Source organism: Salvelinus fontinalis, chromosome 1 (genome assembly GCF_029448725.1).
Source record: "Salvelinus fontinalis isolate EN_2023a chromosome 1, ASM2944872v1, whole genome shotgun sequence".
Lineage (NCBI taxonomy): Eukaryota > Metazoa > Chordata > Actinopteri > Salmoniformes > Salmonidae > Salvelinus > Salvelinus fontinalis.
Window position 1 is genome coordinate 16,989,649 of NC_074665.1, and position 17,902 is coordinate 17,007,550.

Sequence of the window (17,902 nt, forward strand, 5' to 3'; positions counted from 1 at the left end):
GTTTGTTTATGTGTCAAGAAAATAAAATGTAATTAATTTCATTCATTCCAATCATGCTCTAACGGTAGTTAGCATTGGCTCGCAAAACTACCTCCAACTTCCTTCGTACTGGACACAAAGACATAAAAATAATATCCACGAGTTCATCTGACTCTGGGGAAAATCCCGGAATATCACTTTAAAATATGTTAATGAGCCAGAGACTAACTTCCACCACCAAAACATTTTCCCACAATGCACCATAATTAATTCTATAAAACACATTTAAGGTATTTTTCTGTGCATTCTACAGCGTTTCTACCATTGAAATGACAGAGAAGTCTTACGGTGTGCTGTACAACACATTTACAGATGTTTTACTGTGCATTCTACAGCGTGTAACTGTTGAAATGACAGACACGTCTTCCAGTGTACCTCTATCTGTCGCTCTCGCCTATCAATCCCTCATTCTCTCCCTCATTCTATTTTTTTTTGTCTGTGCTGCTGTGTCACTTTCACTCCTTGACTCTCTCTCTCTTGCTAACACTTTCTATTTCTCTCCCTCTCTCTCTCAATTTCAATTCATATCAATTCAATTTGCTTTATTGGCATGACGTAACAATGTACATATTGCCAAAGCTTATTTACAATATAAAATGAGAATCAAAATGGTCAACGGGACAACAGTAACAAAAATAACCAAGGGTCAAAATAACCATACATTCAACAATAACAATAAGCATACAGTAGAGGACATGTGCAGGTTGATTGGTCTGTCAGACACTGTCCCTCAACTTATGGCAGGCAACAATGTAGTGCGCTGCCAACCCACAGTTCTCTGCGTCTTCCCCCAACAGGACTGGTAGCCTATCCTCATCAGAGACCTCTTTGAAACCTTGAATAAGAGTTTCAAATTTGGGGAAATGACACTCTCTAATTGTTTTATATTTTTGACATTTTGTCAGGAAATGCAGCTCCGTCTCAAGTTATGTTATTGTGCAGTGGTTGCACAGCCTTTCCTCTACAGGGAGCCAGGTTTTCCTGTGTCTACCCTTCTCAATGGCAAGGCTGTGCTCACTGAGCCTGTACTTTGTCAAGATTTTTCTAAGGTTTTGATCAGTAACCATGGTCAAATATTTAGCCATGGTGTACTGTCGATTTAGGGCCAGATAGCACTGCATTTTGCTCTGTGCTTGTGCTTGTGTTTCCCAATAAGCAATGTAGTTTTGTTTTGACTGTGTTGTAATTTGGTTTATCCTGATTGATTGGATGTTCTGGTCCTGAGGCTTCAGTGTGTTAGTAGAACAGGTTTGTGAACTCAGCCCCAGGACCAGCTGGATGAGGGGACTCTTTTCTTTGCTCAGCTCTTGGCATTGCAGGGCTTGGTAGTGATATGAGAGGGGGTCACTGTATTTTAGATGTTTCCAAAACTTAATTGCTCTTTTTTGAGTTTTTATTATTAGTGGATATTTGCCTAATTCTGCCCTGCATGCATTGTTTGTAGTTTTCCTCTGGACATGTAGGAGAATCTTACAGAACTCTGCATGCAGGGTTTCAATGGGATGTTTGTCCCATTTGATGAAATCTTGTTTTGCAAGTGGACTCCACAGCTCGCTGCCATAAAGTGCAATTGGTTCAATGACATATTCAATTAGTTTTAGCCAAATTTTAATAGGTATTTCAATTTGAATTTGCTTTTTAATTGCGTAGAATGCCCTGCGTGCTTTCTCTCTCAGTTCATTCACTGCCTCATTAAGGTGTCCAGTTGAGCTTATTTTTAAACCTAAGTAATTGTAGTGTGTGCAGTACTCTATATATTTTGTACCAATTAAGAACTGGTCTATTTCCCTGAGATCTGGATCTTCTCTGGAAAATCATTATTTTAGTATTTTTGGGGTTTACTGCCAGGGCCCAGGTCTGGCAGTACTGGTCTAGCAGATCCAGGCTCTGCTGTAGGCCATGTGCTGTGGGTGACAGCAGGCATAGGTCATCTGCGAAGAGTAGGCATTTAACCTCTGAATTATGGAGACTAACACCAGGGGCTGAGGATTTTTCTAGAATAGTGGCCAATTTGTTGATGTAAATATTGAAGAGTGCAGGGCTCAGATTACAACCCTGACGAAGGCCCCGCCCCTGGTTAAAGAATTCTGTTATTTTCTTGCCAATTTTAATGCTGCACGTATTGCCAGTGTAAGAGCTGTCGCTTTCCTCATCCTCGGAAGAGGTGAGGAGAGAAGGATCTTCGGACCAAAATGCGGAGTCAGGGAAATATGCCATCTTGTTTTATTAATAACGAATACTGATGACAATACGAAACAAAACAAACACTTTCAAAATTTACAAAATAACAAAACGACGTACACGCAACCTGAACATAAACTTACATGGACAAACGTAAACTCACGAACAGGAACGGACATCGAAACGAACGAACAGCCAAACAGCTCCTAAAAGTGAATACATCGAACATCACAGGAGACAATCACCCACAAACACACAGTGATAATGCCCTACCTAAATATGACTCTTGATTAGAGGAAAATGCAAACCACCTGCCTCTAATCAAGAGCCATACCAGGCAAACCGAAACCAACATAGAAACAGGTAACATAGACTGCCCACCCAAAACACATGCCCTGACCATAAACACATAAAAACTAACATAAATAGGTCAGGACTGTTACAGTACCCCCCCCCCAAGGTGCGAACGCCGGGCGCACCAGCACAAAGTCCAGGGGGGGGTCCGGGTGGGCAGTTGACCACGGTGGTGGTTCCGGTTCAGGACGCTGTCCCCGTACCACCATAGTCACTCCCCTCTTCTTTCTACCCCTTCTAATGCCCACCCTAACACTACCTTCCCCTAAATAAACAGCTAGCACCAGGACAAGGGGCAGCACCGGGACAAGGGGTAGCACCGGGACAAGGGGCAGCACCAGAACAAGGGGCAGCACCAGGATAAGGACCATCACTGGAGTAAGGGGCAGCACCGGGACAAGGGGCAGCACCGGGACAAGGGGCAGCACCGGGACAAGGGGCAGCACCGGGACAAGGGGCAGCACCGGGACAAGGGGCAGCACCGGGACAAGGGGCAGCACCGGGACAAGGGGCAGCACCGGGACAAGGGGCAGATCCCGGCTGAAGGACTCTGGCAGGTCCTGTTTGGACGGCTCTGGCAGGTCCATGCTGGCTGACGGCTCTCGACGCTCATGGCAGACTGACGGCTCTCTACGCTCATGGCAGGCTGACGGCTCTTGACGCTCATGGCAGGCTGACGGCTCTCGACGCTCATGGCAGGCTGACGGCTCTGGCTGCTCACGGCTCTCTGACGGCTCTGGCTGCTCATGGCTCTCTGACGGCTCTGGCTGCTCATGGCTCTCTGACGGCTCTGGCTGCTCATGGCTCTCTGACGGCTCTGGCTGCTCATGGCTCACTGACGGCTCTGGCTGCTCATGGCTCACTGACGGCTCTGGCTGCTCATGGCTCGCTGGCGGCTCTGGCTGCTCATGGCTCACTGACGGCTCTGGCTGCTCATGGCTCGCTGGCGGCTCTGGCAGATCCTGTCTGGTTAGCGGCTCTGGCAGATCCTGTCTGGTTGGCGGCTCTGGCAGATCCTGTCTGGTTGGCGGCTCTGGCAGATCCTGTCTGTTTGGCGGCTCTGGCAGATCCTGTCTGTTTGGCGGCTCTGGCAGATCCTGTCTGGCTGACGGCTCTAGCGGCTCCTGTCTGGCTGATGGCTCTAGCGGCTCCTGTCTGGCTGACGGCTCTGTAGGCTCATGGCAGACGGGCGGCTTTGCAGGCTCATGGCAGACGGGCGGCTTTGCAGGCTCCTGGCAGACGGATGGCTCAGATGGCGCTGGGGAGACGGATGGCTCAGATGGCGCTGAGGAGACAGATGGCTCAGATGGCGCTGAGGAGACAGATGGCTCAGATGGCGCTGGGGAGACAGATGGCTCAGATGGCGCTGGGGAGACAGATGGCTCAGATGGCGCTGGGGAGACGGATGGCTCAGATGGCGCTGGGGAGACGGATGGCTCTGGCCGGATATGGCGCACTGTAGACCTGGTGCGTGGTGCCGGAACTGGAGGCACCGTGCTAATGATAAGCACCTTCCTACTAGTGCGGGGAGCAGAGACAGGGCACACTGTATTCTCAAAGCGTACTCTATACCTGGTGCGTGGTACCGGCACTGGTGGCACCTGGCTGAGGGCACGCACCTCAGGACTAGTACGGGGAGAAGTGACAGTGTGTACAGGACTTGGGAGACGCACAGGTGGCTTAGTGCGTGGGGCCGGAACTGGAGGCACCGAACTGGATACACGCACTATAGGGAGAGTGCGTGGAGGAGGAACAGGGCTCTGGAAATGCACTGGTAGCCTAGTGCGTAATATAGGCACTGTAGGTACTAGGCTGGAGCGGGGAGGTGGCGCCGGAAATACCGGACCGTGCAGGCGTACTGGCTCTCTTGAGCATTGAACCTGCCCAACCTTACCTGGTTGAATGCTCCCGGTCGCCCTGCCAGTGCGGCGAGGTGGAATAGCCCGCACTGGGCTATGCAGGCGAACCGGGGAAACCATGCGTAAGGCAGGTGCCATGTATGCCGGCCCGAGGAGACGCACTGGAGACCAGACGCGTTGAGCCGGCCTCATGACACCTGGCTCAATGCCCAATCTAGCCCTACCAGTGCGGGGAGGTGGAATAACCCGCACTGGGCTATGCACACGTACAGGAGACACCGTGCGCTCTACTGCGTAACACGGTGTCTGCCCGTACTCCCGCTCTCCACGGTTAGCCTGGGAAGTGGGCGCAGGTCTCCTACCTGCCCTTGGCCCACTACCCTTTAGCCCCCCCCCAAGAAATTTTTGGGAGTTACTCACGGGCTTTTTCGGCTTCCGTGCAAGACGAGTCCCCTCATAATTCCGGTTACGAGCTTGATTCTCCGGCTTCCATCCACGTCTCCTAGCTGCCTCCTCATACCAGCGCCGCTCCGCCTTCGCTGCTTCCAATTCCTCCTTTGGACGGCGATATTCCCCTGGTTGAGCCCAAGGTCCTCTACCGTCCAAAATCTCCTCCCAAGTCCAAAAGTCCTTATTGCTCCGTCGATTTTTCCCATACCGCTTGGTCTCTGTATTTTGGTGGGTGATTCTGTTAGAGCTGTCGCTTTCCTCATCCTCGGAAGAGGTGAGGAGAGAAGGATCTTCGGACCAAAATGCGGAGTCAGGGAAATATGCCATCTTGTTTTATTAATAACGAATACTGATGACAATACGAAACAAAACAAACACTTTCAAAATTTACAAAATAACAAAACGACGTACACGCAACCTGAACATAAACTTACATGGACAAACGTAAACTCACGAACAGGAACGGACATCGAAACGAACGAACAGCCAAACAGCTCCTAAAAGTGAATACATCGAACATCACAGGAGACAATCACCCACAAACACACAGTGATAATGCCCTACCTAAATATGACTCTTGATTAGAGGAAAATGCAAACCACCTGCCTCTAATCAAGAGCCATACCAGGCAAACCGAAACCAACATAGAAACAGGTAACATAGACTGCCCACCCAAAACACATGCCCTGACCATAAACACATAAAAACTAACATAAATAGGTCAGGACTGTTACAGCCAGTATACATTGATTTAATTATGTCATATGTTTTACCCCCTACACCACTTTCAATAACTTTGTAGAACAGTCCTGTATGCCAAATAGAATCAAATGCTTTTTGGAAGTCGATAAAGCAAGCGTATATTTTGGTATTATTTTGGTGGACATGTTTATCTATCAGGGTGTAAATATGATCAGTCGTGCGTTGTTTTGGTATAAATCCAATTTGGCTTTTACTCAAGACGTTGTGCTTATTAAGGAAGTTTAGAACTCTTACATTTATAATACTACAGAAAACCTTCCCCAGGTTACTGTTCACACAAATGCCTCTGTAATTGTTAGGGTCAAATTTGTCTCCGTTTTTAAAGATTGGGGTTATGAGTCCTTGATTCCAGATGTCAGGGAAATAACCTACACTCAGGATCAAATTAAACAGTTTTAATATATCCAATTGAAATTTTGCACTAGTGAGTTTGAGCATCTCATTTAGGATGCCATCAGGTCCGCATGCCTTTTTAAATTTGAGAGCCTGAAGTTTCTTATAGAGCTCCTGGTCAGTAATTGGGGAGTCCAGTGGATTTTGATTGTCCTTTATAGCTTTTTCTAATCCATTCAACTTCTCATGAATTTGACGTTGTTCTGCGTTTGTGTCAATTTGAACGGTGTTGTAGAGTGTTTTAAAATGGGTTGTCCATATGTCACCATTTTGTATCGCTAATTCCTCTTGTTTAGATTTTTATATTTTTTTCCAATTTTGCCAGAAGTTGTTTCTGTTTATGGACTCCTCAATTAGCGTCAGCTGCTTGCTGTTGTACTGTACTTTTTTGGTTTTGAGTGTACGTTTATAGTTTTAAAGTCTCACAGTAATGAAGGTGTAATTCACCATTATTTGGGTCTCTGTGCTTTTGGTTGGATAGTGTTCTAATTTTTTTCCTTATAATTTTACAATCTGCATCAAACCAGTTGTCATCTGTGATCTTTTTTGTTTAGTTTTTTATCAATTTCAATTGTGCTTCTTTTGCCGTTTGCCTGAATATATAGTTGATGTTTTGTACTGCTAGAATGATGCCTTCTTTACTGTGAGTGAATGTGGTATCCAGAAAGTTATCTAAGAGTGTTTGGATATTTTGGTTCCAGGTTGCTTTCTGGTATTCTTCTGTGCTGTTTTGGGCCCATCTGTATGAATTTCTGATGTTGTACAGCTTACTGGGCTGTGAATGTGTGGTTGTTTCCATGTCTGTTCTTTTGAGGAACAATGTAATTTGGCTGTGATCAGACAGAGGTGTTAGTGGCTTGACAGTGAATGAGCTGAGAGAGAAAGGGTCAATGTCTGTAATCATATAGTCTACTGTACTGTGGCCAAGAGGTGAGCAGTAGGTGAATCTCCCCAAAGAGTCCCCCCGTAACCTACCATTGACAAAGTATAGACCCAAGCTTCTACAGAGCTGCAACAGATCCCTTCCGTTTTTGTTGACGGTGCTGTCACTGTTGTTTCTATGGGGGAGATGAAGACAGTTAGAAACAGCATGGCCTGTAATAAAGCTGTCCCCTCGTGTGCTCGTTAGATCAGGTAGTGTCCCTGTGCGCGCATTTGTGTCCCCACAGATGAGCACATTTCCCTGGGCCTGGAAATGGCACGTCTCTTCCTCAAGGGTGGGGAAGATCTCCTCTGAGTAATATGGGGATTCTGAGGGGGGGATATAAATTGCGCAAAGGAACACGTCTTTTTCTGTCAGTACAAGTTCTTTTTTCAGTTTTAACCAAATGTGATATTTGCCAATTTTGACGGGATCAATTAGATGTTGTAGTTCGGATTTGTACCAAATGATCAGTCCTCCAGAGTCTCTGCCTCTATTGACAGAGCTGTGTTTTTGTGACGGCCCAATTACCTCTCTGTAACCTGTGGGACAGTGAGTGACAATGTCAGCCTTACACCATGTCTCCTGCAGAATGATGACGTCAACATCTTTAAGGTTTTTGTTGAACTCCAGTGCTAAACTCTTCAGTCTAAAGGTTGATGAGTTTAGGCCCTGAATGTTCCACATGCTAACTGATAGCGATTTCATGTTCCCAAAGAAAGAATAGCAGTCAGAAATACAGTAACTACTAACTAATAAGTTGTTAAGAGTGAGATGAACAGGATAACAGCTAACATTTTTTCTGTTATATATATACACATTCCTATTCATTGAACAAGTACATTTTAGTACAATAGGTGTGTGCGTGTGTGTGTGTGTGTGTGTGTGTGTGTGTGTGTGTGTGTGTGTGTGTGTGTGTGTGTGTGTGTGTGTGTGTGTGTGTGTGTGTGTGTGTGTGTGTGTGTGTGTGTGCATGCGTCCGTTTGTGTTTAGTGCAGTTTAGTGCAGATGTATTGGAGGAGCTGTTTAATCTCACTTAATCCTACAGGGTTCTCCTGTCCTCTGACGACCTCTGCGTAGCTGCGCTGGTCCTGCTGTTAGGCCCTGTGGAGTGGAGGGGGGCCAGGTCTGGGCCGTGGGGCTTCCTCTCTGGTCTGGTAGGGGTGGTGGTCTGGTGCGGGGTAGTAGGCTGGGCCCGGTCCGGTCTGGCTAAGCCGATGGAAGTGGTGATGGTCTGGTGGTGGGTGGGGCCTGTGGGGTGCGTTGGGTCTGGTGTGGCGTTGAAGGGGCCTGGGGCTCCTTGTTGATGCAGTGGTCTGGTAGGGGTCTCTGGGTGGTCCCCTGTCCAGTGCGGCATGGGGTGTTTGTCTACCAAGTGCCACGTCCTTTAGAGACTTGGCAAACATCCCTACTGTCTGCTTCCTCAGATGGGAGTGGTCGTGCAGATGCTCTGGGGTGATTGTTGGGTGGTGAGCAACGTGTACGTTCGGGAGTAGGCCACACCCTCTGGTGATGTCAGCGTTGACTTTCTGAATGGTACGGGGATGGAAGTCTTTGCGGGGCAGCAGAGTGGAGATGGTGATGTGGGAGTTGGGGAACCGCTCAGAGGCCCTCTCTGCTACTCTGTTGACCAGGCTGCCTACTCTCTCCTGCTCCTCTCTCTGCTACTCTGTTGACCAGGCTGCCTACTCTCTCTGCTACTCTGTTGACCAGCCTGCCTACTCTCTCCTGCTCCTCTCTCTGCTACTCTGTTGACCAGGCTGCCTACTCTCTCCTGCTCCTCTCTCTGCTACTCTGTTGACCAGCCTGCCTACTCTCTCCTGCTCCTCTCTCTGCTACTCTGTTGACCAGCCTGCCTACTCTCTCCTGCTCCTCTCGCAGGTTGTTGGTGCCGCTGTGAATAATAATGTGGCCTGGTGTGCCAAAGTCAGGCTGGGACCCATTTGAGTCAATGAGAACGGCCACCTCAGTGGGTTTTACCAGATTAGTGCGTTTACGGTCTGGGGCTGGAGTACACAGGGCCTGTGTACATGGAGGGGTGTGTGGGGGTGTGTCAGGGGGCCAGAGAGCTTCTCTCTGTAGTAGGTGTCTCCATGTGAGCCTCCTTGTCGACTGGGGGTGTGGGTAAAGTGTTGTCGGTATGGGGGGGTGTTGTGGGTAAAGGTGGGTCAGTGGGGGTGTTAGGGGTGGTGGGGTTGTTAGGGGTGGTGAGGGGCTGCAGCTTCTCTATAGGAGTCTCTACAGTCTGTTCTCTGTGCTGCAGCACCCTCTTGATGCCAGACAACTCCTTTGCCGTCTCCTCCTTTACCTGCACCAGCTCTCTCCTCATGGTGGCCTTTACCTCCTCAAGCGCTGTGGTAAGGCTCTCTCTCAGCTCCTGGACAGAGTTCTTCAGCTGGGTCCTGCACTGGTTGATCTGGTCCTGTAGAAGCTCTGTGTCTGGGCTGGTGGTGGTGTAGCTGGGGGGCTGCTCCTTCAGCTCAGTAACCCATACCTCTATCACAGCCAGCCTGTCTCTCAACAGGCTGATGGTAGTGTGGTCTTGGCTCTGGTGGTTGTAGGCAGGCAGGGGGGAAGATGGTCCTGCTGTTGGGGTGCCTGAGGTGAGGGGAGAGGTCGGGGTGCTGTCCTTTTCTTTGTTGCTTTCCGCTGTCTTCGTTAGGGTGGGGAAGTCCTGCACAACAGAGCTGAGTGCAGCCTCACTGCCCTGGACCATGACAGTGCCGTTCTGATTCATATTTACCGTCAGAAACCTGAAATGCCTGGTTCCAGCTGTATGCCAGGCAGTAGTGTGGTCTGTGTAAAATAACAGGTTTGTAACAGTCTTGTTTTGTGAGCAGTTGTGGGGTTTTATAAGGTTTTTGACATGCTTAACTAACTATAAGCTAGTAGGGCTTCTTATGCATTAAAGTTTGAATTACTGACTCATGTGAACCTGCATTTTCCATTGTTCTCACTCTTACCAGTGCTCAGGGCCTAACCATGAATAGCAGTCTGAAATGTGTGTGTGTTAAAAAGGGCGCTTTGCTGTACTGTGTGACCGAGACTGTGCTAATCTTGGAGAGGCACAGGAAGGGGGTGAATCAGGAGACTGCTGACTGTGGTGTACAATAGACAATAACAGATAAACTATACACACGAAGAACATCTGTGAGGTTCTGAGTTATGCACTTTAACCCAATTCTATAACACACGTGATTGAATATTAGCAACTGTATTATATGTGATTGAATACTATAACAAACGTGATTGAATATTAGCTAACTGTTGGTCTGGGCGCCTGGATGTCTGTGTGTGTGTGCTGGAAGTAACAGTTAGCCTCTGATAAGAGTGCTGGGAAGCTGTAGTTAGCCTTGAGCGAGAACAGTGGACATTGTATACAGGTGCGAATATCTCAGACAATGTTATAAAACTGTCTGACCCCAGTCTCTGGGGTGAGGGAGCATAATCTACACAGCAACAGCGACAGGACACCAGAGAGCGCAAAGGGGCTGGGACCAGCTTATGTGCCAACACCAACGATAGGCTGGGTGAGTCTAAACCACGCCCAGTCTCTACTCTGACAGGCCGGCTCGGAAGTGGGAACTAATCTCTGTCACGAGTATAATATACTCTCTTTGTCAGGAACAAGTGTCTTCTCTGTTCCACCCTGTGGGGTGGTGCAGTGAACCCCGTATATACGGAAATTGTATTTGCCATTTATTAACTTTTGAATTAAACAATTATTTTAACCAAGTTCAGGTGTGATATTGTTCCTATCTCAGTTGAACCTTCGCAATCCTAACACAGTCGACAAACAAAGTTTCTGGGTTCTCCCTCAGAATTCTGTGTTTAAAATTGATTCTTCCTTTCTCTGATTTGATTTCTGCTGGGTATTCAAAAAAAAGTGGGGAAAGTCTCTCAGTTTCTGTCTGCTAACGCTGCTAGCGCTGCCTCAGTGGCCATGTTGCTATGGTTACCACCAGTAAACAGTTAGAGCTAGACGGTAAGCTAGCTGACCGATTTGAATTTGGCTAGCTACCACGATGAAGATTGGTCTTTAACTCTCTGTCAAACTTTTCCTCCTGTGTTGATCTTCAGTTGTACAATTTGATTACCTATACATTTTTTGCTAATTGAATCGTGTCAATCTCGCTCTTAACAACCAAAAAGTTATAACAAGTCAGGAGCTGTTCTTCTGCATGACTTCTCTCTCTCTCTCTCTCTCTCTCTCTCACAATGTAATTTCCTTTCATTTAAATTGAGAAACACCAATGACACGTTTTATTTAGACACACCAAGCAATGGGATCCTCAAATTTATGACATGCAAAAATGGTGTGATTAGCTAATATTATTTAATATAGACCCCTCCCCCAACTACAGTTTGCCACTGGTGGGATTGCTCAAGGTCTTGTACACTATATCTTTGTAATGAATCATTTTTCAAAATAGTATCACCAATGACATAAAACTTAGGGACACATTATATTTGTAAAAAAAAGTGATCTATATACAATATATTAAATACCTTTGTTTACTTTCTAGTATTCAAAATAGCAGATAGATATGTCTAAATCTCCAAAATATGTTACAAGTATTTTAAACAATGCATTCAAATTAAGTTTTGCAGTATAAATGACTTCCAATACATTTTGTCATTGATAAACAGTTCAATATAAACAAAAACATGTATGATGTGTAACTATTTATCATTTTAAGGTGTTTTTCAAGGTTGCAAAGACAAGGGACACGAATGCCACTCAAAACCAATAATGACTCAAAAACAACACATTAGCAGATAAACCTTACCAAAATCAAATAATGACTTCAAGAGATTTTCAAAAAATAATCTCCAATGTCCTGTAACGGGTGAAGCTCTCCTCATCCTCGGATGAGGTGAGGAGAGAGGGATCCGAAGACCAAAACGCAGGCTTTGGGAAATAAGCCATCTTTATTATAATATATGATGGCAACACGAAACGAAACAAAACACTTTCAAACTACAAAACAAGAAAACGACGTTGAACGAAACCTGAACATAAACCTACATAACTAAACATAAACTTACGTACAGGAAACGGACGACATCGAAACAAAACGAAACAAAACAAACAAACGCTACAGTCCCATGTGGTACGAACGTACATACAGACATAGGAGACAATCACCCACAAACAAACAGTGAGAATGCCCTACCTAAATATGACTCTTAATTAGAGGCAAACGCAAACCACCTGCCTCTAATCAAGAGCCATACCAGGCAAACCGAAACCAACATAGAAACAGATAACATAGAATGCCCACCCAACCTCACGTCCTGACCAACTAACACACAAAAACTAACATAAATAGGTCAGGAACGTGACAGTACCCCCCCCACAAGGTGCGAACTCCGGACGCACCAGCACAAAGTCTAGGGGAGGGTCTGGGTGGGCATCTACCCACGGTGGTGGCTCAGGCTCCGGGCGCGGTTCCCACCCCACCATAATCCATCCTAGCCCCCTCCCTTCAAGAATGTCCACCCTCTTACTTCCCCCACAAAATCCTCCTAATAACATATCTAATAATGACAATACCGGGACAGAGAGATAAACCAAGACAGAGGGATAGATAAGACTATAGAGGTAGATAAAGATAGAGAGGGAGATCAGGATAGAGGGGCAACTCCGGACTGAAAGGCAGCTCCGGACAGAGAGACAGCTCTGGACTGATGGGCAGTTCTGGGTATCTAGCCTTTTCAGGCTGAAGGGCAGCTCATGGCTGACTGACGACTCTCGACGCTCATGGCAGGCTGACGGCTCTCGACGCTCATGGCAGGCTGACGGCTCTCGACGCTCATGGCAGGCTGACGGCTCTCGACGCTCATGGCAGGCTGACGGCTCTCGACGCTCATGGCAGGCTGACGGCTCTCGACGCTCATGGCAGGCTGACGGCTCTCGACGCTCATGGCAGGCTGACGGCTCTCGACGCTCATGGCAGGCTGACGGCTCTCGACGCTCATGGCGCTCTGACGGCTCTGGCTGCTCATGGCGCTCTGACGGCTCTGGCTGCTCATGGCGCTCTGACGGCTCTGGCTGCTCATGGCGCTCTGACGGCTCTGGCTGCTCATGGCGCTCTGACGGCTCTGGCTGCTCATGGCGCTCTGACGGCTCTGGCTGCTCATGGCTCGCTGGCGGCTCTGGCAGATCCTGTCTGGTTTGCGGCTCTGGCAGATCCTGTCTGGTTGGCGGCTCTGGCAGATCCTGTCTGGTTGGCGGCTCTGGCAGATCCTGTCTGGTTGGCGACTCTGGCAGATCCTGTCTGGTTGGCGGCTCTGGCAGATCCTGTCTGGCTGACGGCTCTAGCGGCTCCTGTCTGGCTGACGGCTCTAGCGGCTCCTGTCTGGCTGACGGCTCTGTAGGCTCATGGCAGACGGGCGGCTTTGCAGGCTCATGGCAGACGGGCGGCTTTGCAGGCTCCTGGCAGACGGATGGCTCAGATGGCGCTGGGGAGACGGATGGCTCAGATGGCGCTGGGGAGACGGATGGCTCAGATGGCGCTGGGGAGACGGATGGCTCAGATGGCGCTGGGAAGACGGATGGCTCAGATGGCGCTGGGGAGACGGATGGCTCAGATGGCGCTGGGGAGACGGATGGCTCTGGCCGGATACGGTGCACTGTAGACCTGGTGCGTGGTGCCGGAACTGGAGGCACCGGGCTAAGGATAAGCACCTTCCTACTAGTGCGGAGAGCAGGGACAGGGCACACTGTATTCTCAAAGCCTACTCTATCCCTGATGCGTGGTACCGGCACTGGTGACGCCGGGCTGAGGACAAGCACATCAGGATTAGTAGGGGGAGAAGATACAGTTTGTACAGGGCTCTGGAGACGCACTGGTAGCTTAGTGCGTGGTGCCGGAACTGGAGGCACCGGGCTAGATACACGCACTACAGGGAGAGTGCGTGGAGGAGGAACAGGGCTCAGGATACGCACTGGTAGCCTAGTGCGTAGTGTATACACTGTAGGTACTAGGCTGGGGCGGGGAGGCGTACTGGCTCTCTTGAGCATTGAGCTTGCCCAACCTTACCTGGTTGAATACTCCCGGTTGCCCGACCAGTGCGGGGAGGTGGAATAACCCGCACCGGGCTATGTAGGCGAACCGGGGAAACCATGCGTAAGGCAGGTGCCATGTATGCCGGCCCGAGGAGACGCACTGGAGACCAGACGCGTTGAGCCGGCCTCATGACACCTGGCTCAATACCCAATCTAGCCCTACCAGTGCGGGGAGGTGGAATAACCCGCACTGGGCTATGCACTCGTACAGGAGACACCGTGCGCTCTACTGCGTAACACGGCGCCTGCCCGTACTCCCGCTCTCCACGGTAAGCCTGGGAAGTGGGCGCAGGTCTCCTACCGGCCCTTGGCCCACTACCTCCTAGCCCCCCCCCAAGAAATTTTTGGGAATTACTTACGGGCTTTTTTGGCTTCCGTGCCAGACGCGTTCCCTCATAGCTCCGGTTCCTCTCTCCGGTATCCTCCGCTCTCCTCAGTGCCTCCAGCTGTTCCCATGGGAGGCGATCTCTACCAGCTAGGATCTCCTCCCATGTGTAGACACCTTTTCCATCCAATAAATCCTCCCATGTCCATTGCTCCTTCTTTTCCCTGGCCGCTTGGTCTTAGCGTGGTGGTGGGTGATTCTGTAACGGGTGAAGCTCTCCTCATCCTCGGATGAGGTGAGGAGAGAGGGATCTGAAGACCAAAACGCAGGCTTTGGGAAATAAGCCATCTTTATTATAATATATGATGGCAACACGAAACGAAACAAAACACTTTCAAACTACAAAACAAGAAAACGACGTTGAACGAAACCTGAACATAAACCTACATAACTAAACATAAACTTACGTACAGGAAACGGACGACATCGAAACGAAACGAAACAAAACAAACAAACGCTACAGTCCCATGTGGTACGAACGTACATACAGACATAGGAGACAATCACCCACAAACAAACAGTGAGAATGCCCTACCTAAATATAGTTAGTTTTTGTGTGTTAGTTGGTCAGGACGTGAGGTTGGGTGGGCATTCTATGTTATCTGTTTCTATGTTGGTTTTGGTTTGCCTGGTATGGCTCTTGATTAGAGGCAGGTGGTTTGCGTTTGTCTCTAATTAAGAGTCATATTTAGGTAGGGCATTCTCACTGTTTGTTTGTGGGTGGTTGTCTCCTGTGTCTGTGTCAATGTTTGCACCATACGGGACTGTTTACGGTTTGTTCATTTCATGTAGTCTGTTCCTGTTCATTTCGTTCTTCACGTTGTATGTAAGTTCGTCGTTCAGGTCTGTCTACTTTCGTTTTGTTATTTTGTATCATTTTCAAGTATAGTTCGTTTTGTCTTGTTAAATAAATTCATCATGTCATTTCAACGCGCTGCACCTTGGTTCAATCCCTGCTCCTCCTCTTCTGATGAAGAGGAGGAGGATTATCGTAACAGAACCACCCACCAAATACCCAGAGCCAAGCAGCGGAGTCAAAGGAGAAAGGGACAGGAAAAGAAGGAGCAATGGACATGGGACGATGTTTTGGACGGAAAGGGTGTCTACACATGGGAGGAGATCCTAGCTGGTAGAGATCGCCTCCCATGGGAACAGCTGGAGGCACTGAGGAGAGCGGAGGCTACCGGAGAGAGGAACCGGAGCTATGAGGGAACGCGTCTGGCACGGAAGCCGAAAAAGCCCGTGAGTAACTCCCAAAAATTTCTTGGGGGGGGGCTAAAGGGTAGTGGGCCAAGGGCAGGTAGGAGACCTGCGCCCACTTCCCAGGCTCACCGTGGAGAGCGGGAGTACGGGCAGGCGCCGTGTTACGCAGTAGAGCGCACGGTGTCTCCTGTACGAGTGCATAGCCCGGTGCGGGTTATTCCACCTCCCCGCACTGGGAGGGCTAGATTGGGTATTGAGCCAGGTGTCATGAGGCCGGCTCAACGCATCTGGTCACCAGTGCGTCTCCTCGGGCCGGCATACATGGCACCGGCCTTACGCATGGTTTCTCCGGTTCGCCTACATAGGCCGGTGCGGGTTATTCCACCTCCCCGCACTGGTCGGGCGACCGGGAGCATTCAACCAGGTAAGGTTGGGCAAGCTCAATGCTCAAGAGTGCCAGTACGCCTCCACGGTCCGGTATTTCCGGCACCACCTCCCCGCCCCAGCCTAGTACCTACAGTGTATACACTACGCACTAGGCTACCAGTGCGTATCCTGAGCCCTGTTCCTCCTCCACGCACTCTCCCTGTAGTGCGTGTATCTAGCCCGGTGCCTCCAGTTCCGGTCCCACGCACTAAGCTACCAGTGCGTCTCCAGAGCCCTGAACCCACTGTATCTTCTCCCCCTACTAATCCTGATGTGCTTGTCCTCAGCCCGGTGTCACCAGTGCCGGTACCACGCATCAGGGATAGAGTAGGCTTTGAGAATACAGTGTGCCCTGTCCCTGCTCCCCGCACTAGTAGGAAGGTGCTTATCATTAGCACGGTGCCTCCAGTTCCGGCACCACGCACCAGGTCTACAGTGCGCCATATCCGGCCAGAGCCATCCGTCTCCCCAGCGCCATCTGAGCCATCCGTCTCCCCAGCGCCATCTGAGCCATCCGTCTCCCCAGCGCCATCTGAGCCATCTGTCTCCTCAGCGCCATCTGAGCCATCCGTCTCCCCAGCGCCATCTGAGCCATCCGTCTGCCAGGAGCCTGCAAAGCCGCCCGTCTGCCATGAGCCTGCAAAGCCGCCCGTCTGCCATGAGCCTACAGAGCCGTCAGCCAGACAGGAGCCGCTAGAGCCATCAGCCAGACAGGAGCCGCTAGAGCCGTCAGCCAGACAGGATCTGCCAGAGCCGCCAACCAGACAGGATCTGCCAGAGCCGCCAACCAGACAGGATCTGCCAGAGCCGCTAACCAGACAGGATCTGCCAGAGCCGCCAACCAGACAGGATCTGCCAGAGCCGCCAACCAGACAGGATCTGCCAGAGCCGCCAGCGAGCCATGAGCAGCCAGAGCCGTCAGAGCGCCATGAGCAGCCAGAGCCGTCAAAGAGCCATGAGCAGCCAGAGCCGTCAGTGAGCCATGAGCAGCCAGAGCCGTCAGAGAGCCATGAGCAGCCAGAGCCGTCAGAGCGCCATGAGCGTCGTGAGCCGTCAGCCTGCCATGAGCGTCGAGAGCCGTCAGCCTGCCATGAGCGTCGAGAGCCGTCAGCCTGCCATGAGCGTCGAGAGCCGTCAGCCTGCCATGAGCGTCGAGAGCCGTCAGCCTGCCATGAGCGTCGAGAGCCGTCAGCCTGCCATGAGCGTCGAGAGCCGTCAGCCTGCCATGAGCGTCGAGAGCCGTCAGCCTGCCATGAGCGTCGAGAGCTGTCAGCCTGCCATGAGCGTCGAGAGCCGTCAGCCAGCCATGAGCATCGAGAGTCGTCAGTCAGCCATGAGCTGCCCTTCAGCCTGAAAAGGCTGGATACCCAGAACTGCCCATCAGTCCAGAGCTGTCTCTCTGTCCGGAGCTGCCTTTCAGTCCGGAGTTGCCCCTCTATCCTAATCTCCCTCTCTATCTTCATCTATCTCTATAGTCTTATCTATCCCTCTATCTTGATTTATCTCTCTGTCCTGGTGTTATCCTTATTTAAGATATTATTAAGAGAATTGTGTGGGGGAAGAAAGAGGGTGGACATTCTTTGTGGGAGGAAGTTAGGATGGATTATGGTGGGGTGGGAACCGCGCCCGGAGCCTGAGCCACCACCGTGGTTAGATGCCCACCCAGACCCTCCCCTAGACTTTGTGCTGGTGCGTCCGGAGTTCGCACCTTGTGGGGGGGGTACTGTCACGTTCCTGACCTATTTATGTTAGTTTTTGTGTGTTAGTTGGTCAGGACGTGAGGTTGGGTGGGCATTCTATGTTATCTGTTTCTATGTTGGTTTTGGTTTGCCTGGTATGGCTCTTGATTAGAGGCA